The sequence below is a fragment of the Ambystoma mexicanum genome, chromosome 4q, assembly GCF_040938575.1.
Source record: "Ambystoma mexicanum isolate Mex_15411 chromosome 4q, UKY_AmexF1_1, whole genome shotgun sequence".
NCBI lineage: Eukaryota > Metazoa > Chordata > Amphibia > Caudata > Ambystomatidae > Ambystoma > Ambystoma mexicanum.
Window position 1 is genome coordinate 1090477735 of NC_090928.1, and position 25957 is coordinate 1090503691.

The 25957-nt window shown below is 50.5% G+C and overlaps 1 protein-coding gene across 4 annotated transcripts in view; it reads left to right on the forward strand.

Annotated features, from left to right (window-relative positions):
- The window catches only part of LCLAT1 (lysocardiolipin acyltransferase 1), a 1406982-nt gene that overhangs the window by 474700 nt on the left and 906325 nt on the right, over nt 1-25957 (forward strand). For 3 of the 4 annotated variants that reach the window (XM_069608660.1, XM_069608659.1, XM_069608661.1), the window contains one exon: nt 13775-13879. The exons of the other annotated variant lie outside the window; for it this stretch is intronic. The gene's annotated coding sequence lies outside the window, so the exon portion shown is untranslated. The remainder of the gene's footprint in view (nt 1-13774; nt 13880-25957) is intronic. 4 annotated transcript variants of the gene reach the window in all.

Below are 25957 nucleotides of genomic sequence, written 5' to 3' on the forward strand. Positions count from 1 at the left end.
AAGATGGCCCACTTTATCCCTTTAAAAGGGGTACCTTCAGCCTCCATCTTGGCCAAGGAATTTCTGGAAAACATAGTTCGTATGCATGGTTTTCCATCCATATTAATCTCAGACCGAGGAAGCCAATTTATTTCCCATTTTTGGAGGAAATGTTGCCAACTGGCACAAATTGGTGTACGCTTATCCACTAGTCACCACCCCCAGACCGATGGTCAAACCGAGAGGACTAACCAAACCCTTGAACAATATCTTCGGTGCATGTTGCATCAATCTGAAAACAGCTGGAAAGATATTCTATGGATCGCAGACTATGCATATAACAATTCTGTACATTCTGGAACAGGACAAACCCCTTTTTACACCTTGTTTGGTCATCATCCTAGAACCTCAGACCTAGACCCTCCTCAAAACCTGGAAATGCCTGCAGTTGATCATTTGCATTCTACTATAACCCGAGCCTTCAAGGAAGCTACAACTCATTTGCAACAAGCCAAGAAAAAATACAAAGAAAATGCTGATCTACATCGGAGTGAAGCACCTTCGTACCAGATTGGAGACCAGGTGTGGCTGGCAACCAAGCATTTGCCTCTCAAAGGACCGCAGACTTTTAATCCCAGATACATTGGACCCTATCCCATCAAACCTATAATTAACCCGGTGGCCTTTAAACTCGATCTACCAGCCAACATGCGAATTCATCCCATTTTTCATGCATCACTGTTAAAACCGGTGCAGCCTGGAACCAGACTAAGCAAACCACCTGAACCAATTCAAATCGATGGGGAATTAGAATTTGAAGTTAAGGACATATTGGATTCCAAAATGTTAAAATCAAAACTCTTCTATCTAGTTGATTGGAAGGGGTACGGACCTCAGGAAAGATCTTGGGAACCAAGTGACCATGTACACACCCCGCGATTAGTGCAAAGATTCCACCGAAAATTCCCAAGCAAGCCGAAACCCCCAGAAAGGACGACCTTGGGAGGGGCCTTGGGAGGGGGTACTGTCATGATGCCTACCTCCAAGGTGCCAGACAAGACCCAGCTACCCCAGAGGCAGACATCATGTCTTCAAGGGAAGTCACAACAGCCTCAAGTAGGGGCTCTTTGGACTCAATCCTGGCGCCTTTGGCCCCAGGCTCATATCGGGCCACAGTCCTGGCACCATAGGCGCCAGGCTCATAAAAGGGGACTTTGTGTTAAAGGTGCTTAGTGTTAACTTACCTGATGCAGACCATGCTGCAACATCCAGGCCTTCTGAGGCCTGAAAGGGACTACTTTATCTTTGGAACTACTTAACCACACGGGTGTGGTCAGGGGAGGAATACATACCTGAGAGGAAGGATACATACCTGGAACTACTTTGAAGGCTATTTAAGCCACGCCCAAGCAGCAACTCACGCTTCGCGTTGTTCTGCATCTAGCAGCTGGACGCTCACCGTGTTTGCTCCTGCATTCTGTCTTCTGCCACTCCTGCCAGCATCCTGGAACACCTGCATAGAGAGAAGAGAAGAGAAAAGGGTAAAGAAGAGTCCTTACCTGCTAAATCCGCATTCCGGAGACATCTCGCCGACGGTCCTGAAAAGGAAGACATCCATTTAAAAGCACATCGCATCGATCGCTGCAGCGCCGCATCTCACTCACCTGTACAAGGTACCACCACGTTCTACGGCGACATCTGGACTCGCAGCCACATCACCGCGCCTAGGGAGAAAAAGTCAAGAATAAAGGTGAGAGGGGAAAGAAAACAAGGAAACCTTAATTTCCATCCATTACAAAGTTTACCTGTTGGGTTATTCAAACTTCATTTTGGGTCGGTGCCACATCCAGGCATTTCCGGACCCCGGCCCCTATGGGGAAAAAGAGACATCAGCGTTAGTGGGCGCATGAAAAGACATTACCCAAAAGCCCATTAAAGATTTACCTGATTTCTTCGGATTGAGCTTCGTTTCGGGTCGGTGCCGCATCCAGGCATTTCCGGACCCCGGCCCCTATGGGGAAAAAAGACATCAGCGTTTGTGAGCGCATTGATACAAGGACACTGAGAGAACTCTCATCAAGCTCACCAGAGTTTCATTCTTCGGTTCCACAGCTCTTCTCGGAATAGTTTCCGCACCTGAAAAAGAGACAACGAACAATTATTATTGCGGAATCATACTCATTAACAATCCTTACGGTAATATACCGGGAAAACACAACTTGAACCCTCTACAATCAAAATCCCAGTGAAGTAACTGGATACAACGCGCCCCTGCATGAGAAGCAGGATGGAGAGCTCAACCTTTCAAACCCTAAGGTGAGACTTCACGTGGGGGTCGCAGGAGGGTTTCGTAGAGGGGTGAGAAGGGAGCGGGAGGCTTATGCTTTCTCCCGCAGAATGTTAATACTCCCTTTTCACATACAGAAAGATATTCCTGCGAGCCAGACAAGCCAGATTCGAAGGTCCGGTCCAGTCCATCTTCCGGGTCCTGCGCTTCACCATAGAAGAAGCAACAACACTCCAAACCAGACCTGCGCCTCCGTGGGAGTCAGGTGAGCGTAACAGTTCTCACCAAGAAGAGAGCCCTTATCCAAGCCCGCATCACTGCGGCATCTAACAATTTGGCCAAACTCTTTAAAATCTGCAAGGAGCTGGCCAATCCTGCAGCAGTATCTACCTCTCCTGTCCCCTCCCAGGCCCTCTGTACGGCACTGGCCTCCCACTTCTTTTCAAAACCTCAGGACATCCTGTCCTCACTCTCCTCCTATCACCCCCCCCTCTATTCCCTGCCCGGCCTCTGGCCCCTCTGCAGCCTCCCCTCCTCTCTCCTTCTCTGCCTTTCCCTTTTTTTCCGCTGACGAGGTTTCGAGACAAGTCCGATCTGTGAAAGTCTCGTCAAAACAGGTCCACCCCTGTTCCTCCAAAACTATCAAGGACCACATTGACTCCTTGGCTCCTTCCCTTGCTGACTTCTGCAATCACTCCTTCGCCTCTGGAGTCTTCCCATCCCCTCTCAAGCACTCCCTTGTGCACCCTCTTCTTAAGAAACCCTCTTCCGACCCTTCCTGCCCAGCTAACTATCGCCCAATCTCAATCACTCCCTTCCTGGGCAAGCTCCTGGAGAAACTGGCCATCTCCCAGCTTAATCTCCATGCTGAATCTGTTGGTAGCCTTCATGACCATCAGTCTGGCTTCAGAGCCGCCAGAAGCACAGAAACTGCTCTCCTGAACATCCGTGAGGATCTTATCTCGAACCTTGACTCTAACATTCCATGCTTGATCTCTCTTCTGCCTTTGATACTGTCAACCATACCATCCTGCTAAACCGTCTCTGTGATAACCTGGGTATCACTGGTCAGGCTCTGGCCTGGCTGACCTCTTTCCTCTCAAATCGACCCTCCCAGGTCCAACTGGGATCTTTCCTCTCTGACATCTTTTTCTCTACCTGTGGTGTCCCCCAGGGTTCTAACCTCTCGCCCTGGCGGTTCAACCAGTATCTGGCACTTCTTGCCCACCGCATCGCTGCTCTCTGCCCCAACTTTCAGTGCTATGCGGATGATACCCAGCTCATTTTCAGGCTACCCTCGGCCTCCTCTTCTCCTTCCCTCATCTCTGACTGTCTTTCCGCTATGCAGGAATGGTGTGCCGCCAACAACCTCTGCCTTAATACCAGCAAGACTGAGATTCTACTCATCGGCACACCCACTCCCTCCTTCCCTGCAGCTCTTTGGCCGGCCTCTCCTGGCCCTCTTCCTGCTCCTACCTGCAAGGCAAAAAACCTCGGGGTCATCTTCGACTCCACACTCTCCTTCTCTCCTCACATTTCTGACGTTTCTAAGAAGTCACACTACCAGCTGCACCTCCTTAGAGGCATCCTTCCTTCCCTCTCCTTCCCCCAGAAGCTCACTGTCTCCAGAGCGCTGGTTCTCTCGAAGCTGGACTACTGTAACAGCCTCTATCTAAATCTGCCTGCCTCTACTCTCCGCCCGCTGCAACTCATCCAGAACAGGACTGCGAGACTTGTCCTTGGCCTCAAGCCCAGGGACCGTATCTCTCCAGGACTAAAATCGCTACACTGGCTCCCTGTGGCTGCGAGGATTAAGTTCAAAACCCTCTGCATTGTCCACAAGGCCTTCTGGGGCCTTGGGCCAAAATACCTTCAACTCTCTCTTCCTAAATATCTTCCTTCTCGAGCTCTTCGCTCATCCGCCTCCAACTCCCTCAGGGTCAGCTGCTTCTCCAAGCAACGAGTTGGGGGGAGATCTCTCTCCGCAGCAGGGGCCTCCCTCTGGAACAGCCTTCCTGCCTCCCTGAAACTTGAGGAGAACCATCTCCGGTTCTGGAAGCACCCCGAAACCTTCCTCTTTGCTTCTGCTTTCTCTCCCCCTCTCCCCAGCTAAATCACTGAAACTGTACTGAATCCGCAACTGGGCCACTCGCCAAGCCACTCTCCCCTTGGCCCAGACACTCTCCCCTGCACTGCCTCCCTGGCAACCCCTGCACTACGGGACTGTCTCTGTATCCCTACAGCCCCCCCTCCCAGCACTAGTCTGCACTTATCCTGCACTTGCCACCAGCTGGCCCTTATTATTTATCTTGTATTTTACTAATCACTTTGTACTGCACTTTCCCCTCTCCCTTTCCCCCTTGCACTTTTCACGTCCCCCCTACCCATGCACTTGCGCAATCTGAATGACACCTGGCCTAGTAGGATAGTTTGTCTGTCTCCCCTTGTTCCCCCCTCCCTGCCTCGTCGCGCCTTGAAACACTTGTGTATAGGCGCGTTATAAATGCCATATCATTACAAATGCCATATCATATCCTGTTCATTCCTCAGATCATCTCCTTCTTTCCCTTACATTCTCTTGTCCTTCATCCTCTTCGAGGGGATTGGGTCCTCCGACGTATTCCATATCTATGACGGGTAATGTCCACAGCTGTGCTGCTTCGGAAAATCTTCGGCGTCTGCGTCGATGTGCTGTCCCTGAGGATCTCCAACGGCCAACGTCACCCGATGTGATAAGTAGGGCGCACAACGCCCATAGCCTTAGTTCCGATTTTTCCACGAACGTGTTCGCTTCGTGAATCTCGGTATGCCTCGACTCTTTGGAGTTTTCTGTTTTCTTCTCGGTTCGTAAAACCTGTTGGGTTTTTTGTGAAGACCTGTTCGTGGCGATGTCTACTTCGTCTTCAACCCCGCGTCCGGGCTTCAAGAAATGCAGGGACTGTGGGTCCAACATGTCGGTCACGGACTCGCACGACGCCTGCCTCTGGTGCCTCAGGGAGGCCCACGATACGGACGATTGTGTCGACTGCCAGTCGCTCACGGCAAAGGCCTTGCGGGAACGCAAGAAGAAGCTGTCGGTAGGTCGGGTGTCTAAGCCCCGGAAGTCGAGGTCTGCAGGGCTTTTGACGGATGACCCGAGGGGCGACTCTCCGCGTCATCGTCGGAAGTCTAGTGGGCCTCCTTCCAGGAGTCGGTCCCGCCACTCCTCCGCCTCTTCGAGGCATTCCTGTAAGCGCCGGCATAGGTCGCCTTCCCGGTCCTCTTCCGAGGACTCCGCCTGTCGGCGGGTCGCTTATCCCTCCATGCAAGCGACACCGGAGGAATGGGCTTCCTTCGGGAAGCAGATGCTAGTGATTCTTGAATCGCAGGGCACCGGTCTGTCCGTGCCTCTGAGTGGGGGCAGTCGGCACCGGTCGAGAGACACCGCTCGTACACCTTCGGGCTCGGGTGGGTGGCACGGCTCGCGGGAGAGGTCCCGCTCGGACAAGGGTAGCCGTTCTCGCCATGCCCATTCCAGGTCCCGGTCCTCGACGCGCTCGAGACCGCGTGATCCTGTGCCGTCTTCCAAGAAGACGTCGACTATTTCTCTCTAGGCTCTGCCTACGAGGGGATCGTTGATGCTGTCGTCGCCTAGGTCGTCGAGGGACACGCTCGGAGCTCTGGCTTCGAGGCCTGTGTCGACGCCACCGATGCTGGCGGCGCTGCAGCTGACGTTGACGCTGATTCGCTCAACGCCGTTTCTGTCGACACCGGCGCCAACTCGTTCGGCGCCCTCGACGCCTTTCGAGGCGGTGGTGTCGGAGGGGCCCCGTGGCACGGGGTTAGCCCCTAGAAAAGTCTCTGGCTAAGGTCAGGCACTGCTTTGGTCCCCAGATGTCTTCCTCTCCCCGCCTGGAGTACATTTCAGAGGGTGATGAAGGCTCTGATGACGGCTTGGTTCCGGTTACGGTACCAGATGAGCTTATCTCGGGCCATAGCCAGTTTGATGACCTGAGGCAGTCACTGCATGATGCCAGTGGACTGGACACCTCTCCGGAGGAGGAGTTTTGTAGGCCGGAGCCTGGCACTCATGCCGATTCTTCATATCGGCGCCTTATGTCTCAGGTCACCGAGTACTTGGGTTGGTCAGCTCCCCCAGGGGAGTTCATTCAGGATGATCTCAGGGATATCCTTGATCTTGGTCCCTCCACTGACCAGGTTTTGCCGTTTCATATGGCTCTGCAGAGAAGGGTGGCGGCGGCTTGGACTGCCCCTGGGAGTCTCCTGGCAGTGGGCAAGTCTTTGTCGTGAAAATACCGTCCAGCCAGTAGCGACCCCTGCTACTTGTCCAGGCACCCCACTCCGGAGAGTTTGGTAGTGCAGGCGGCTACAGCCCTGGCAAAGCAGGTGTCATATCCTACCATCCCTCCGGATAGGGACGACAAATGTTTTGATGGCTGGGCGATGAAAGTGTTTTCTTCAGGGGGTATGGCGCTTCAGGCGGCCAACTCCGTATGTTCCTTGTCTCGTTTCACACACACTCTGTGGAACTGTGTTGCATTAGCAGCTGAACGTATTCCCGAAGGGGACGAACGGGATGGTTTCCTTGCTATGGTCCAGGATGGCAAGGATGCCATGTGTGAGGCCGTTCAGTCGGGTTTGGACCTGGCAGATTGTGTCAACCGGTCCATGGCGGCGAGCACCGTAATACGCAGGTTTGCATGGTTGCGGAAGTCTGGGTTCGCTCCTGATGTGCAGTCCCGGCTCCTCAACATGCCCTTTGACGGTGAACATCTTTTTGGCAGCAAGGCTGACGAGAGCCTTGAGAGGTTGCAGTCCTCCAAAGCAACAGCGAAGTCGTTGGGTGCTGCAGTTCGCCAACCTTTTCGTCCTAGGGGACAGCAATGGAGGGGAGGTTCCTTTCGCTATTACTCGTCTTTCAGTAAAGCGAGAGTAGCTAGCAGTCAAAGAGGCCAGCGTAAGAGTGCCAGAGGTGGAAACAAGGGTACTCGAGGTGCCAAGGCCGCTCGAGCAGTTGCCTCTTTGCCCTCGGGCAACGCCGCAGCCGCTACCACTCAGTCATGAGGCCAGGTCCCATGGTTAGCCGGTTGGGAGAAGGCTGGCGCAGCATCTTGTAGAGTGGCGCGCCATTACTTCAGATGTGTGGGTTCTGGAGATCATAACCCACGGCTACTGTCTTCTTTTCGGCAGAGGCCTCACGACAATCCACCGGGGAACCTCTCTTTGAAGAGTCCGGATCCGCTCCTTGCGCAGGAAATTCAAGCCCTGCTGGAGAAAGGTGCCATAGAACTGGTGCCTGTAGCGGAGAGGATCAAGGGATGGTATTCCCCTTATTTTTTGATTTCGAAGAAAGACTGGGGATTGAGACCCATCATGGACTTGCGCGGTTTGAACAAACTCCTCAGGAAGGAAAAGTTCAAGATGGTTACTCTCTCTCAAGTCCTCCAGGCCCTTGAACTTCAGGACTGGTTGGTGTCTCTCGACCTCAAGGATGCTTACTTCCATGTGCCGATCCATCCCAAGCACAAGAAGTACCTGAGGTTCACAGTTGGCGACTCGCACTCTGTTTTGGGTCTTGCCGTTTGGATTGACCTCCGCCCCGAGGGTGTTCACCAAGCTCATGGTGGTGGTGGCAGCGCATCTCAGGAAAGGGGGGATTCACGTCTACCCCTACCTGGACGATTGGTTGATCAGGAGGAGCTCTTCCGAGCAAGTCCTGGATCATCTGTCCATCACCTGCCACTCCCTTCACAAGCTGGGTTTCTCCCTCAATTTAAAGAAGTCCAACTTGACACCAACGCAGCGGCTCCAGTACATTGGAGCAGTGCTCGACACATCCCTGGGGCAGTGTTTTCCTCCCCAGGTGAGGGCTCTTCACATTCAGCAGATAGTGCACAAGTTTCAACTTGCCCAGAATCTCCCAGCGTCCGAGTTCTTGAGACTGCTCGACCTCATGACATCCTGCATTCTTCTGGTGCCAGAGGCTCGTCTGCGGATGAGATCTTTGCAGTGGGCACTCAAGCTCCAGTGGTCTCAGTTCTCCGGCAGGCTGTCGGACCCTGTTCAGGTGCCGCCCTCGGTCGCCCAGGACCTTCTGTGGTGGGCCGTCGAAGGCAATCTGATGAAGGGCGCCCCATTTTGGCTGCCCTGGCCGGAGGTGACGATCGTGACGGACGCATCCCTCACGGGATGGGGAGCTCATGCCAACGAGTTGACAGCGGTCGTTGGTCTCCGTCGGAGTCCAGACTCCATATCAGTCTGTTGGAGCTGAGGGCCGTCAGGCTTGCCCTGAAGGCTTTTCTGCCGACTGTGCGAGGAAAGAGTGTCCTGATTCCAACGGACAACACGGTGGCCATGCACTACCTCAACAAAAAGGGGGGGCAGGGTCACTTCCTCTGTGCAGGGAGGCGATGCAGCTCGAGTTCTGGGCCATCCAGCAGGAAGTTTCGATCTCGGCTGTTCATCTGGCCAGAGACGACAACGAGATGGCGGACGCTCTGAGCAGGCAGAGCACGATCTCTCCCGAGTGGGAGCTGGCTCAGGAGATTCTCCTGGAGATCTTCGCCCTTTGGGGGACCCCTCAAGTAGATCTCTTCGCCTCCAGTGTCAACCGCAAGTGCGAAAGGTTTTGCTCGCGGGAATTTCCTCCAAAAGGAGCCTTAGGGGACGCGTTCGTTGTGTAGTGGTCATTCCCACTGCTGTACGCATTTCCTCCAGTCCCCGTCTTCCCGCAAGTACTGCAGAGGTTACTGAGGTTCGGTTCCCAGATGATCCTCATTGCTCCGGCGTGGGCCCGGAGGACGTGGTACCCGGACCTTCTCGACTTGTCCATCTGCCCTCCACGTCGTCTTCCCTACTCAGACGATCTGCTCTCACGGGAGGTGGGGTCAGGTTCTCCATCCAGAGGTCAGGTCCCTCAACCTTCACGCTTGGCTTCTGAAAGGTTGAGGTATAAGGATTGGGACCTCCCTGAAGACGTGATGGAGGTGTTGCTCTCGGCCAGGCGGCCGGCAACAAAGTCTCTGTACCGCTGCCGTTGGAGAAAGTTCTGCGACTGGTGCAGAGTTAAGAATGTGGATCCTTTTGAATGTGACATTCCCATGGTTCTGTCTTTTTTGCTTTCTTTGGCCCACAGGGGCTTGCAAGTGGGGGCCATTAAAGGTTACCTGGCGGCGCTGTCCATCTTTAAGCGCTCGTCTGAAGAATGTTCTTATTTTAAGATTCCTTTAATTTCTCAGTTATTGAAAGGGCTCACTAATGTGTTCCCTCTGTCACCTTTTCTGGTGCCCGGTTGGGATTTGAACCTTGTTCTTAAGTTTCTTATGGGTGCTCCGTTTGAGCCTTTACATTCTTGCCCTTTGAGATTGCTAACTCTTAAAACTGTGTTTTTGGTTGCGGTTACTTCCGCTCGCAGAGTGAGTGAGTTACAGGCACTTTCAGTTAAGCCACCCTTCACTGTGTTTCATAAGGACAGGGTTGTCCTTGGAGTTCGTCCTTCTTTTCTTCCGAAGGTGGTTTTGGATTTTCATTTGAGCCAGAAGGTTGTTCTTCCGGCATTCTATCCTCCTCCACATCCTGGTAGGGAAGAGGAGAGGCTCCATAGGCTTGATCCTAGGAGAGCGTTGAGCTTTTATATTTTGCGCATGTCCCGGGTCAGAGTGGATGATCAACATTTCATTGGTTACGCTGGAAAGCGTTTGGGACAAGCTGTGACGAAACAGACTGTCTCGTTGGATTATTTTAACTATCTCCGAGTGTTACCGCTTGGCGGGTAAGGACCCTCCGGCTGGCTTGCGGGCCCATTCTACCAGGGGAGTAGCTTGCGTCTACTGCCCTGCAGAGGGGTGTTCCTATTCGTCACATCTGTGATGCACCCACCTGGGCTTCAGTACATACTTTTGTACGTCACTACTCCCTCGATTCCATCAGAGGGCAGGATCTGGCCTTTGGCAAGGCAGTCCTATATTCCGCAATTTGATTGGGCATGCTAAATTTGTGTTCTAAATTCTTTTCCCACCTCCTTCCTTGGTACTGCTTTGGGAGTCTGTCATAGATATGGAATACATCGGAGGACCCAATCCTCTCATAGAACAAGTTACTTTCTTACCTGGTAAAGTTCTTTCGATGGGATGGTCCGAAGACTTATTCCATATCGCTCCCTCCCTACCTTCCCCGCTGCAGAATTTCTTTTGCGATTGCAGCATGCGTTCCGCAAGGCCTTGTGTGTCTGACTGGCAGAAAACTGGTGGCACACGTTCTGGGGGAAAAAACTATAACTGAGGCTATGGGCGTCGTGCGTCCTACTTATCACATCGGGGGACGTCGGCCTTCGGAGGAGGTCCTCAGGGACTGCGTATCGACGTCATCGAAGCAGCACAGCTGTGGACATTACCTGTCATAGATATGGAATACGTCGTCGGACCATCCCATCGAAAGAACGTTACCAGGTAAGAAAGTAACTTGTTCTTCTCCCCCCTCTCTCAACTCCCTCCTACTGTCGCACTCTCCGATCTTTCAACACTCCCTCTTTTCTCCCCTCCCTATATTCCTCTGTTCCACCCATTTCATAGTTTTCTCTCTTTTCTCCAGATGATGCTTAATTTTCTCTGTGTCCTCCCCTTTGTCTACCCTCGACAACACCTGCCCCTGGTGTTCTTTTAGCCCCTGTCGAAGGCCCCCCAACCATGGCTCACTCCACCCTTTCCACACACCGCTCTAATCTTCGGAAGGCTGAGCAGTGCTGAAAAAAGTCCCAGTCCCCCTCTGACCTCTCCGCTCTCTCCTCAATACACTCTAATCATCTTGCTTTACTCTTTTCTCAAAAAGCTATTTCTCTAATCTCACATCTTCCCTCTCCCACCACCCTATCGACTCTTTCAGCTTCTGCACACAATTCTCTCTCCCCAGTCTCCTGATTCTTCTCTTCTTTCAACTCTGTCTTCCTCTGCCTTTGCTAATTATTGCACATCTAAAGTCATCTCTCTTCGCACCTCCTTTCCCCCTGCTACTACCTCTCCATATCCCCCCCACTGATCTTGCACCTCTACTCTCTTCCTTTTTTTCCTCTTTTTGACCTCAACACCTTTGCTCTTCTTACTCATACCTATCCCACTACCTTTCCCTCAAACCCACTTCCTTCTTCCCTCATTCCTCAAATCTACCCTCATCTTATTTCTTATCTCACCTCTCTTATTAACTCTTCTCTGACCCACTCTTGTTTTCCTTCTTCTTTCAAATGTGCGCTTGTTCTCTCTATCCTGAAAAAAAATCTGTCCTGATCCTTCTGTCCCTGATAACTTTCGCTATATTTCCCTCCTGCCTTTTCTCTCCTAGCTCTTGGAGGACGTGGTCTACTACTAGGCTTCTTCCTAACTTCATTCTCTTTTTTCTCCTCTTCATGGAGCCGTCTGTCCCTCTCATTCTGCTGAGACTACCCTCCTACACCCCTCCAATTCTCTCCTCAACGCTTGTCATACCAATCTCTCTTCTGTTCTCATACATCTTGATCATTCTGCCACTTTCGACACGGTTGACCACTCAGTTCTGCTTTCCACTCTCACCTCCCTTGGTTTTTCTGGCTCCGTTCTTAAGTGGTTCCACTACTATCTACCTAATCGCTCCTAGTCGGTCACTTGGGCTGGAAAAACTTCGTCTTCCTGCCCTCCTCTCTATGGGGTTTCCCCAGGGTCGGTATTGGATCTGCTTCTTTTTCTCACTCTACACTCTTCAACTCTCCGCACTTATTTCTTCCTTTAACCTCTCATTCCACCTGTATGCCGATGACACCCAAATGTTCTTCTCCTTCACCTCTTTTTCTGACTCTTTACCTTCTACTGTCTCTAGCTGTATCTCTGCCATTCAACTATGGATGTCTTCCTTCATCTTAATCCCTCTAAGACTTGAGGTCCTCTTCTTCCCTGCTACTACTATGCCTCCCCTCATCCGCCTCCTTCCTTCTCCTTTCCTCCTTCGCTTCTCCCCTTTTCTCCATCATCTTGTGATTTTGGTGTTATCTTTGACCACTCCCTCCATTTCCTGGAATTTCTCACACTGCCTGCTCCTGTCGCTTTGCTTTATTCAACATACGTCGTGCCTGTCCCTATCGCTCCTTTCATGCTGCTAAGCTCCTCATCTTTTCTTTGGTCTTTTCTCACATTAACTACTGCTCTGCCCTCCTCTTTGGTCTGCCTGCTTCCCATCTTGCCCATCTCTGCTCTATTTTCAAATATTCTGTTCACCTCCTCTTTTCTCTTAGCCCTTGCTCTTCTATTACATAGACATTTTCTCTGCAATGTCTCTTCTTCCCTTTGAGTTCCATCTTCTCTTTCACTTCCTGTCTATCGTATTTAAGTGTATCCATGATCGTACCCCTATCTATCTCTCATCATTGGTTTTGCTCTATTCCCCCTCCTGAGTACTTAGCTCTCAGAATCAGTTCTTGCTCTCAGTCCCTAAACCCCCTTGTGCGTCTTCCCGCTTCCGTTCTTTTGCCCTACTCGCCCCCAAGCACTGGAATTCTCTCCCTCTCTCTAACAGTTCCTCTGCATCTATACCCGTTTTTCAAACCAACCTCAAAACTCATCTCCTGTCTGCTCTTTCTAATTGATTGCATATTTGTTTCCCACTGCTTACGTGTTTTTGGATTGTTTAACCATATTGCATGCACTGGCCCCTTTTGGACCTGTTGAGTGCTTTAGTGAAAGTGCTCTATAAATGAAATCAATACAAATACAAAATGTATGCAAAACGTATATAGTATTTCGCCCTTTTGTGGAGGTGCACATGTGCAAAGTTTTCTCTGTATGGCAAAATATCGATAAAACAATGTATTTCATAGTTGGAAACTCAGAAAGGTGTGCTGAACTGCAGTATAGCGAAGGTACAGTAGGTAATCTTGACAACCAGTGGAGTATTTCATCCAGCTTTGTATGTTAATTGGAAGAAAAACAATGATGTATGGTTACTTTCTATAAAAGTAAAGTGTACACATTTTGCAAATGACAACTTTAATGTACAAACACGCCATCGAAATCTAACTATTTCTCTCCCACAAGCAGAGGCCATCCGATTAAAACAAATGTAAAATTAACACCACGTCAGAAAAATTCCTGTACTCACTTTAACCCCACTAATGATTTAAGCTACCTGATGTGCAAAGCCAGTGTGCATTTCAGAAAAGGGGTCCCTATAGTTGGTTCTGTGCTTTGACATCCACCATGGACCCACCTGCCTCCCATTGATCTGATGGACAAGGATGGGCTCCTGCACCTTCTGGAAACCACCCAACATGCCTTTTATTGCACCATGCAGATCTGTTTTGCAAAGCATGCTGTGCATAGTCTGCCATCTAGTGGTTGGAACAGAGCGTTTCACTGTGTTTACTAAAATGCTTGCACTAGACATCAGGAGGGATCCGTAATCGGATCCCTGTATGACCCTTAAGTACCTCCCAAAGGTCTCCTGAAAGGCGATGCCATCTTCAGATTGTTTCTTTCTTCCATCCCTTAGTTCACGAAGTGGCGTCGTGGAAAAGAAAACATTGGAAATAAACAGCTTCAGGACACTGCATCAAGACACCGATGAGCTTCAAATACTTTTTGGGCAGCAGACAAGGTTGTACTTAATACATATATTCATTTTTGCTAATTTGATTTATCGTCAGTGCTTGCATTTTGTATTTGTATGCAGGGTTTTGTACAGAGTATACCGATCTAGGAACCAACCGAGCACTGTACAGGTCGTTCAGGGTAAAATATGTGATACACAGAAGGGCATTACTATATTTGACCAGCTATGGTGGTGTGGTGTGATGTGATGTGGGAATGCAAGAAGTTTAAAACTTCAGTTTCTTGGGCCTATTGACAAAACTCCTTTTTACAGTGTTATCCTGATAGACAAACACTCATACACCAAGACACTGAAGACCATTAAGGTTCTGTCTGGTGTATGCTATGGAGACCAGTAAGTCCATAGCTTCAGTGTTGGTGGACGACCAAACCAAGGTAAAGAAACTACTGCCCAATAATGACCTTAGAACCCGAGTACCTGGAGACTGAGTCAGTACTTTCTCCTAGAAAAGAGACAGATAGTAAAGAGATCCATTTGGTGCATCACAACACTCCTGGCTTTTATCGCCGAAAAATGATGTTTCCACTGAGCATTGTGGTAAGTCAGACATAGGAGATGGACAAGAAGACATGCTTGCAACTGAGCATTTTTATTAAAGGAAATAATCCCTATGCTAATTCTACTACTATGATGAGTTCCCTAATCTTCAAAGAAAACAAAAAACGAGTGCTTGTCAGGATGTCTTACAGAAATTATGTCTTCTTTCCAAACCTCTGCTACCCTAACATGTGCCCTACCACTATTACAAAAATATAACAAAAAGCTAGCCTAGGAAATAATTACTTCCTTTATGTTGGCTAGTGGTGGTTGGTTTTCTGACCCCCCACTGTGACAAATCCCAGGAATTCATCTTTTCTTCCCCAGGGGTAGCCACCTCCTTTGGGACTAGAGAGTTGAGCCTGTTATGCAATGCACTGCCTAGGGGACAGAGCAAGCAGGGTCTCACTCAGGGTGACCACCCAACCGCCTGAGGGGGCAAGCAATCCCCAAGCAAGGCTGCTTTGCAGCTCCCTTTCATTCGGAGTCTCAAATATGTATGGAATATATGGGGATAGAGCAAAACTCTAATGTTCAAAGTGCTATATAAAGAACTGGCTTGGTCACTGACCCCGTTTTAGTAACACCCTTACCTGCAGAGGTGGACCAATGGTGTCTTCTCTCTTGTTCAGGGGAGGAAGGCTTTGGTCTCTTGCAGATGAGTAGGCCAGCCTGAGGGCAGGTGACAACTGTGTTGGGGCACACCTAAGAGAATGCCTCCCTTTCCCGAGTAGCCTGGAGACCATGCAGAGAATGTAGTGGGCGGAGGAAAGACAGAGCCGGCGGAAGGCTGGATAAGTGAGCCTCTGCCGCAGGCGCCACCAGTGTCGATGTCCGGAAGGAGGAACCGACGCACACAACTCAATCCCAAAGACATTGGAGTAGTGGTTCCACAATTACTGGAGAAGCCGCCTTACTGGTGAAGAAACACAGGTGTATGGCTGAGAGGCACAGAGAATTCCATGAGTGGCTGACGGCAATAATACACCACAAGGTGATGAAAACAAGGCATGAAACTTGTGACCAGAGCAGCTGAGAATCCCTTGATTGGTTGACACTGGGAATACCCCATGATGTGTTTATAACAAGCCACAAAACATACGGCCAGAAGAGCTGAGTAGCTCACGAGGGGCTGATACCGAGAATACCCACAAGGAGGTGGAAGCAAGCTATGAGACATATGGCCAGAGGAGCTGATACTTAGAATACCGCCATGAGTGGGTGAAACCAAATCACGAAAGATACAGCCAGAGAAGCGTCATCGCTCACGAGGGGCTGACACCGAGAATACCCCACTTAGGGGTGAATGCAAGCAACAATGAATACAGCAAGAGAGGCCACATAGCTCATGGGTGGCTGGTCCAGACAATAACCCAAGAGGTGGTGAAATCAATCAAGGAGAGATACTACCTGAAAATCAGAGTAGTCCACCATGGGCCGATCTAAAGAACCTGAAGATGAACTGTAGGAACTTTGTCAGCTTTGGTGAACTTACTTTTCTTTTTGAACCTTGGAAACTTTGTGGACTTGGTACAAGGACACTTTCCTCAAGACCAGGAGGGACTCTTTCTATGAGAGAGAAGGACTTGAATAACTTATTTTTGTTGAACTATAGCATCAGGCCAGCGCCTGAGACAAAGGGAAAGACCCAAAGACACATTAGGTATAGGTTCAGAAACTAGCAGCCTGGATCCCAAGTATAGTGGGAGTTAACTTACTTAGGCCAAGTTATACTGTTGTGTTGTAGTGGTAGGGTGAGCATAGGATATAATAGGTTTTGGACCAAGGATAGATGTTTATAGTGAGGCATCCTGACAAGCACCAGTTTGTTGTTTTCTTTGTAGTTAGGGAACCATCATCATAGATATAGGGTTAGTTGAGGTTTCCTTTTTGTGAATACAGACTGTTGAACCATGTGTTCTTGTCCATCTCACATGTCTGACTTGGCATAACACCCAAAGAAATTGTTGGTGCTTTCTACGGCGTCCGGCCTCCTGCTATAATTCAAATTCATTTAGCCCTTCTTTTCCTCTTGGTATTTGATCCCGGTTCCAACAGTTCAATCTCTAAATCTATCCAATATCTCTGGATGTGTACTCCTTCTTCAGAGACAACAGGCCTTAGTGATCTGAGCCTGAGTTTACTTGACTGAAAATGTCTTTCACCTCAGCTTGGGGGTCTCTTGCGTCCTGATGCATTTCTGGCATTACCCTTGTTCATCATTGCTTGGGTTGTGGAATTTCTTTCTCCCTCGTGGGATATCTGGATTCTCAGCCTGACATGGGCTATGCGGCTTCTCAGCACTGTTCAGGTTTTCGGTTTTCCAACCCCTTCGTGTGGTATCTGGAGTTCCAGCCAGGCATGGGCTATGTTGTGACCGCACCGCCTTCCACCCACTCCTCGATCTGTGCCATGTACCTGCATTTCGGCAGTGGTGCTCATTGGGGGAAGCAGCCTCTCAGACCAGCGCCGAACTGTGCCTCCGACTTCGTTCTGTTTTTAGCCGTCGGGTCTCTGGCGTTTGTTCCTTCAGTCTTAGACTGACAGGACTTGGGCGTCAGGATATGGCACCGGGAGACCGCTTCTGGTGTGGCTTTTTTTCACTTCTACTCAGCGGCTCCGAGCTTGTGCCTTCCTGGTAGCGGCAACATTCCGTGAACTTCCCTGTTCCTCCGCCCACTATGCCATCTGTGTGACTCTGCCTCCAGGCTCCTCTAGAGAGAGAGACATTCCTGCCTCTGCGTGGCCTCGAAATGCTGCTGCTCTCGTCCTCTGACTAGTTCTCTCTTCCTATGTCCTTTTCCCAGGACCTTTATGCTCCTTGTGAGGGACTAAGAGTCGGAGGCGGACACAAGGGTGGCATGTTGATTGGCAAATATTTTTAATCACAGCAAAAATGGGGGGGGGGTCAGGAAATCCTAATTAGCCCCACCCCTATGAGGGGTTTCCCTGCCTCAACAGAACTAGCTAATAAAACTCTCAGAATGTCTGAAGTAAAGTTTGCCGCCCTGTGTCTAACTTATCCATCACAAGCTAATCCTAATATAATGTGACAAGGCAAATGTCTTTTGGCTGCCGACCTGCAGCCCTGCTTTGCAGTTCAAAACAATAGTTTCAAAAAAGGTGTAGAAAAGCAAACACAAGTGCCACAAGACTCGAAGGGTTGCTTCCCTTTACAGCTTTATCCAAAGGGATTTCTGTCTCTTCAATGCTCAAGATTTGTCCTTATCTATGTTTGGCAGACCTGCCTCCAAGACTCTGCGACAAGGAAGAATGGCGTTTACACCTTTGCCAAGCCGTCCTGAGGGTTCCAGGCCCTTTGTGAGCAGACCCTGTTAGGCAGAATCATATGCAGTACCCTTCTGGAACACCACACACAATTAAGACTACAAGTGACAGTACAAATTCACCTTTGGTACAAGCCTGTACTACACAGTAAAGTGGTAGCGATGGCTGAGCAGCCAGACTTATCTCAAGAGTAAAGTGAGCAGTATCAATAGTTACACAAAGGACAGCAATTACTATGGTTCAAATAAACACTGACTCAAGGTTTCTGAGTAAAAGAATATACATTTATTTACACATCAGTTATAAAACATGTCACTATTATCAAGCAGTTGAAAAATCAATCTTAATACACTACACCACACCCAATAGATTCCAGACAAGTTAAGCTCAAAATGAAGTGTGAGCAAAATGGCACTCCAGTAATTTAAAAGGGAGGGAAAGACAAAGTTAGAAAAAAGTTGAGCAGCACCAACAAGTAAGTAAGCAGGGCAATCTAGAAAAAGTAACTACAGTGAGGAAATCAAATCAAGAGGCCTGGGCCAAAGTCAATGGACCAAAGTCTTTGCAGAGGATCACAAAATTCAGAGTAGTTCACGGTTAAGTCTTTGCCAAGAGTTCAGAAGGAAGTTGGTCGGACGAAAAGTTACTTTTAAAGAATAGAGAAGGACAAGCCCTCGGATTGGCAAAAGATTTCAAGCACTTTTACCGCGGTCGGACGGAACGAACGACCGGATTTGGACAGTACCTTAAATGGAGAAGAATGCTGTAGCTGAGGCGGACGTTCTTGGCGGGTCCTGCAAGCTCACGGTTCCTGAAGCAACTGTCGGACTGACACGAAGTAGGAAGACTGGAGGGTCCTGCACTGCCCAGGGAAGAAACCAGCAGCAGAGCAAAGCAACGAATAAAAGGTGCTCTCCTTAAAACCCAAGCAAGGTCCGGTCCTCCTGGCTATCCGGTTAACTGTAGCTGTGCACAACCAATTCGACCAGAGGAGGGAGGCCTGGCTTGTAGTTTGGCGAACTGGTTGATCCCACCAGCTCAAGGGAGAAGATTCCTTGCAGATCGTCCCTGTCATTGAAGTTTGGAGATTCGGACCCGCAGCAGGGCTTCACCGGAAGGTTCAGTCGTGGTAGAGGTCCTCTTCTGTCAGCTTCTCTTTGGTTCTCTCGATCCAGTGGCGACGCTGCCTTCTCAGTCCCAGAGACCTGCTTTTTATGCAGTTTTCCCCCATTCACACAGCCTAGCTGTCAATCACACAGCAGGGTAGCTGTCCCGGTGGAACAGTCACCACAGCCAATTACACAGAGTGTGACATGGGTCTCCACGGAGACCCTGTGCAGGGAGTCTCAAACCCCTCCCTCACATCCTGTCCCCCTCAGACATTCAGGCGCCTAAGGAGGGCTTCTGTGCAGAAGCCCGCTAAAGGACAGCGAACTAGGGAACCAAACCTGGTTTGGCACATAGAGTAAAACACAATAAAGACTTTTACAAAAAGAAATGGCGAATAAACACAGACGGAACCAAATAAAAGTAATTGTGGTCCAGAAGGTTTAAGTTCGAGGCTACTGAAGTAGCCTAAAACAGTACCAAGGCTATTAAAATTGACAACGGTAGAAAAAATAGGGAACATACCACTGCCACCCGCCAAATCTTAATGAAAAGGGAACAAAATGATGTTTCCTGAGAAACAGACAAAAAGGGATAACTATTAACCCTTTCCAGAAGATAGTTTGTACTGGGTATGTGGATTTAAAAAGACTAATAAAGTCAATGTCAACTTTACATGTTCTGGGAGACAGTAGTCAGTCCCAGAAAATGGAGTTTAAAGTGGGAAGTCTGAAAAAAACAACCCTGTGTCACTGCACTGAAGGTGCTGTGTAACACACAGTAAAAAGATGATGCCTATGGAGTAGGTGAGGCTCCACAGTCTATGAACGCAAACATTTTAAACACACACAGCAAAACATATGCAAGAGTGGGGAAAAAAGGCTCAAACTCTTACCAGGTGAAAAAAAGAAATCCTAGAAATCCAGCAAAGCTGCTGAGGGACTCAGTAGGTAAGGGAAATTAGCCATTCTGGAGGATTCTCCCCAACAGACCTGGCTCCCAAGGTACCACGGTGAGGAAGAATAGCCCGGCTCTCTTTCCCAGACCGTGTTGAGGGTCCCTGACCCTGTTTTCTCAATACCCCCATCTTGGTCCACTCTCCTTAGAGGGATATTCAACTATCCTGTTCTCACCGTCCCACTCTCTGGTTTCACTTCCACCCACAGCCTTGCTCTACTCTCCTGCCAAGCTTCTCTGAGTGTCACCTGTGCACGTAAGGTTGGTATTTCCTTGTCATTGGTCAGGGTGCAACTCCCCAACGTGGATACCGGACCCCCTTTGCTTGGTCAAACTCACTGTTCTCTTTATTTGATGTTTTCTGATGCCACAGCCTTGGTTTACTCCCCTGCCAAGGTCTATGAATTGTAAATGCAAAGTTTGTATCTCCTCTAAATTTGATGTGGGATATGTGTTCCCAGTGTGGGTCCCAGACCCCATTAACTATGCTGCTGTGCGTCAGCAAATGTTTACATACGTTCTTATTTCATTTAGCGTTTCTTGCATTCTCTGGGTCTCCCTAAACCCGGCCTCAGCTACCCTAGTACCTGCAGGGTGCTGGCAGCTGCTCTCTAGTTGTGTTCGGGTCTCCTGCGGTCTTCTGTTGTTTTCATTGCTACCCGGAGCCTTCTCCGGTGTCCCGCAAGCCTCTCCAGCAGCCAGACAGTGAGGTTCTGGTGCTCCGGCAATCCCCGCTCCCTGTCGAGCGTACACCCCCACTCTCCCCGCCCCCCCCCCCTCTCTGCGGGAAGCTTTATGCTTCATGGGATCCTTGTGAACGTGCTGCTTTCCCTGTCTGCTTCTCTGGTCTGATCTCCTTCGTGTAGCTTGGTAAGCTGTCTTTGTTCTCAGCATTGATCTTCATTGCTCTTGTTCTCTTTCTTGTCACAGTGCTACCATTGGATACCTTATGGGTGTTTTCCTTGCCAGTGATCTCCACCTGAGAGATATAGCAACAGTACATTTTGGCAACTGGTGGGGGTGTAACAGAAGGATTTTGAGGGAAGGTGGGAGGGTCAAAGCGATACTGCATTCTCCTGAAGTTTCACTACTCTCAATGTGGTCCTCCCTCCCCATGAGATCCTCCCACTGAGTACCACCCCCAGGGTAGTGGCCTCACCTCCCTGGCCTCATAAAACGAGGCTCCTCCATCTAAAGCAGTGTCAATACCTCTGGATTGGTCACATCCTCAATGGAGCAAGATGGGAGAATCCATTGGTTCTGCTGTTGGTGAAAGGACTGCAACACGTACAGGTCAGAAACCAAACCATGCACTTTTAAAGGGCGCTGTACTCTACTGCCCCACTCAATTCCCATATATAACCAACAATGACTTGGGTTACTGTGTTTTAGGGAGGTGGAGTAAAACACTTGTTTGGGGATTCCTTGTCCCCTAAGGGTAGTTACTCCAGTGAGATCCAGCTGGCCTTGTCCCCTGTTGAGCATATCAGGCTCACCTCCCTAGTCCCAAAGGGCTGGCTCTCCCTTGGTTAGAAGGGACAAATTCCCTGGATTCGTCACATACCTAAGAGGAGCCAGGAAAGCGACGCAGACACAGGGATTTCATGGTTTTGGTCATAACTTTTATTGACGAAAGAAAACAGGGTTGGGAAATGCCACTCTGTCCCTACACTAAGATGTGTATTTCTTACCTCAAACAAAACTAAGGGTCGGTCGCATGTCAGAATGTCCAAAGCAAAATGTCCTGTGAAAAAGTACTATTCGAGGGGATTGGGTCCTCCGACCTATTGTGCTGCTTCGGAAAATCTTTCGGCGTCTGTGTCCTGCGTCGATGACATCGATACGCCGTCCTCGAGGACCTCCTCCGACGGCCGACGTCACCAGATGTTATAAGTAGGACGCACGATGCCCGTAGCCTCAGTTCCATTTTTTCTGCGAACGTGTTCGCTTCGGAGATCTCGGCGCGCCTCGACTCTTTGGAGTTTGTTCTTTCGGTTCTTCGAACCTGTTCATTGTGGAGTATTATTGGGATGTCTTCCTCTTCTTCCACCCCGCATCCGGGCTTCAAGAAGTGTGGGGACTGCGGTTCCAAGATGTCGGTGACGGACTCGCACAACGCCTGCCTCTGGTGCCTCGGGAGGCCTACGACACGGATGATTGTGTCGATTGCCAGTCGCTTACGTCCAAGGCCTTGCGGGAACGTAAGAAGAAGCTGTCGGTCGGTAAGGTGTCCAAGCCCCGGAAGGCGAGGTCCACTGGGCTTTCGACAGACAATTCGAGGGGCAACTCTCTGCATCGTAGTCGTAAGTCTAGGGGGTCACGGTCCTGGAGTGGGTCCCGCCACTCCTCTGCCTCTTTGAGGCACTCCCGGAAGCACCGTCATCGGTCGCCTTCCCCGTCCTCATCTGAGGACTCTGCCCGTCGGCGGGTTTCTTATCCCACCAAGCGTTCCTCTCCGGTGGAATGGGCTTCCTTCTGAAAGAAAATGTTGGCGATTCTTGAATCGCAGGGCTCCGGTCCGTCCGTGCCTCCGAGAGGGGTCGGTCATGACCGTACTAGAGACACCGCTCGTACGCCTTCGGGCTCGGGTGGTCGGCACGATTCACGGGAGAGGTCCCGCTTGGACAAGGGGAATTGTTCTAGTCATGCCCGTTCCAGGTCCCGGTCCTCGACGCGCTCAAGCCCGTGTGCACCTGTGAAGTCTTCGAATAAGACGTCGACGCCGGTGGCGCTGAGGTCGTCGACGGACTCTCTCGAGGCTCAGCCTCCGAGGAAGTCGTCGACGCCATCGGCGCCCAGGCTGTCGAAGGACACGCTCGGGGCTCTGTCCTCGAGGCCTGTGTCGAAGCCGTCGATGCTGTCGGCGCCGCGCTCGACGTCGACGCCGTTTCACTCGACGCCCTCGACTTCTTTCGAGGCTGTGGTGTCGAAGGTACCCCGTGGCACGGGGGAACCCCCTAGAAAAGCTCTGGCCAAGGCAAAACATGTCTCTCTCCCTTATTTGGTGCCCACATTCCAGCCTATTGAATATATTTCCGAGGTGGAAGAGGGTTCTGAAGATGGGTTGTTTCCGGGCACGGTACCAGATGAGATTCTTTCTGATCACAGCCAGATTGAGGACCTGCGTCACTCACTGCATGACGCCAGTGGTCTGGACACCTCTCCCCCGGAGGTGGAGTTCTGTAGGCCTGAGCCTGGCACCCATGCCGAGTCATCGTACCGGCGCCTTATGTCGAGGGTCACGGACTACTTGGGGTGGTCGGTGCCCCCAGTTGATTTTGTGCAGGATGACCTGACGGATATCCTCGACCAAGGTCCACCCACTGACCCTGTACTGCCATTTCATATGGCTCTGCAAAGAAGGGTGGCAGTGGCTTGGACTGCTCCGGAGAGTCTCCCGGCAGTGGGCAAGTCTTTGCCGCGAAAATACTGCCCAGCCGGTAGTGACCCCTGCTACTTGATCTCGCACCCCACTCCGGAGAGTTTGGTGGTGCAGGCGGCTATGGCCCCAGCAAAGCAGGCATCGTATCCTACCATCCCTCCTGATAGGGACGACAAGCGTTTTGATGGCTGGGTGAAGAAAGTGTTTTCTTCAGGGGGTATGGATCTTCAGGCGGCCAACTCCATATGTGCCTTGTCACGTTTCACGCACACTCTGTGGAACTGTATTTCCTTAGCGGCTGAACATATTCCCGAAGGGGACGAACGGGATGGCTTTCTTGCTATTATTCAGGATGGCAAGGATGCCATGTGTGAGTCCGTTCAGTCGGGTTTGGACATGGCAGACTGTGTCAGCCGGTCCATGGTCACGAGCACTGTAATATGCAGGTTTGCGTGGTTGAGGAAGTTGGGGTTTGCTCCTGATGTGCAAGTCAGGCTCCTCAACATGCCCTTTGATGTTGAACATCTTTTTGGCAGCAAGGCTGACGAGAGCCTTGAGAGGTTGCAGACCTCCAAAGCTGCAGCAAAGTCGTTGGGCGCTGCAGTCCGCCAACCTCTGCCTTTTCGTCCTGGGGGACAGCAATGCAGGGGAGGTTCCTTTTGTTATTACTCATCCTTTAGTAAAGCGAGAGGAGCTGCAAGTCAAAGGGGCAAATGTAGAAGTGCCAGAGGTGGAAAACAAGATACTCGAGGTGCCAAGGCCGCACGAGCAGTTGCCTCTTTGCCCTCAGGCAACGCGCAGCCGCTTCTGCTCAGTCATGAGGCCCATGCTTCGCTGGTTGGGGGAAGGCTGGCGCATCATCTTGTAGAATGGCGTGCCATTACTTCAGATGTGTGGGTTCTGGAGATCATAGCCCACGGCTACTGTCTTCCATTCCGGCAGAGGCCTTATGACAGTCCAACAGGGAATCTCTCTTTGAAGAGTCCTGATCCGCTCCTTGTGCAGGAAATTCAATCTCTGCTGGAGAAAGGCGCCATAGAGCTGGTGCCTGTAGCGCAGAGGAACAAGGGATGGTATTCCCCTTATTTTTTGATTTCGAAGAAAGACGGGGATTGAGACCCATCATGGACTTGCGCGGTTTGAACAAGCTCCTCAGGAAGGACAAGTTCAAGATGGTTACTCTCTCTCAAGTCCTTCAGGCCCTTCAACTTCAGGACTGGTTGGTGTCTCTCGACCTCAAGGATACTTATTTTCATGTGCCGATCCATCCCAAGCACAAGAAGTGCCTGAGGTTTGAGGTTTTTCACCAAGCTCATGGTGGTGGTGGTGGCAGCGTATCTCGGGAAAGGAGGGGATTCACGTCTACCCCTACCTGGACGATTGGTTGATCAGGGCGCACTCTTCCGAGCAAGTCCTGGATCATCTGTCTGTCACCTGCCACTCCCTTCACAAGCTGGGCTTCTCCCTCAACTTAAAGAAGTCCCACTTGACGCCAACTCAGCGGCTCCAGTACATCGGAGCAGTGCTCGACTCGTCCTTGGGGCAGTGTTTTCCTCCCCAGGTGAGGGCTCGCCACATTCAGCAGATGGTGCACAAGTTTCAACATGCCCAGAGTCTCCCAGCGTTCGAGTTTTTGAGGTTGCTCGGCCTCATGGCATCCTGCATTCTTCTGGTGCCAGGCCCAGGTTGCGGATGAGATCGCTGCAATGGGCTCTCAAGCTCCAGTGGTCTCAGTCCTCCGGCAGGATATCGGACCCCGTTCAGGTGCCGCCCTCGATCGCCCAGGATCTTCTCTGGTATTTGTATTTGTATTTATTTTATTTGTATAGCGCACCAGGCCCAGGGGCAACCGGGCGCATCACTTAGTTACAACATAAGAAAAACAGACAGAACCATAATTACAAAGTTTACAAGTATAATACAGAATTTACAGGTATAATAATAGCAATGAGAGGACAAGCGGATTGTATATACATGTACAAATTAAGCAGAGAATCCAGAGCTAAATGTCCTGGGCGGCCAGCCAGGTTTTCGTAAGGTGTTTGAATCTCGGGAATGAGGGTTCTGCTCTAAGCTCATTAGGAAGCGTGTTCCAGAGTTTAGCTGCCAAGATAGGGAAGCTAATTCCACCTGATCTTTGGAGATTGAAACGTGGAACCTCAAGGCAGTTTAAATGAGCCATTCTGGGGGGTCTAATGGAGTTGTGGAGGGCAAATCGGTTGGCCAGGTAGCAGGGAGCTTGGCTATGAACGCATTTGTGGGTAAGAGCCAGGGTTTTCAGGGAGATAGTGTGGGACGGAGAGCCAGCGAATATTGCATCTGGTGTCAGATATGTGTTGGCGCCTGGGAATGTTGAGGGCAGCTCTAATCGCATTGTTTTGGACAATTTGTAACTTATTTAGCTTGCAGCAATTGGTGCCTAGGTACAGTGCATTGCAGTAATCAATCTTGGATACCGACGAAGGTAATCTGATGAGGGGGGCTCCATTTTGGTGACAGACGCATGCCTCACGGGATGGGGAGCGCATGCCAACGAGTTGACAGTCAGCGGTCGTCGGTATCCGTCAGAGTCCAGACTCCATATCAATCTGTTGGAGCTGAAGGCCGCCAGGCTTGCCCTGAAGGCTTTTCTGCCGACTGTGCGAGGAAAGAATGTCCTGGTTCTGACGGACAACACCATGCACTAACTCAACAAAAAGGGGGGGGGGGAAAGGTCACTTCTTCTGTGCAGGGAGGCGATGCAGCTCTGATTCTGGGCCATCCAGCAGGAAATTTCGATCTTGGCAGTTCAT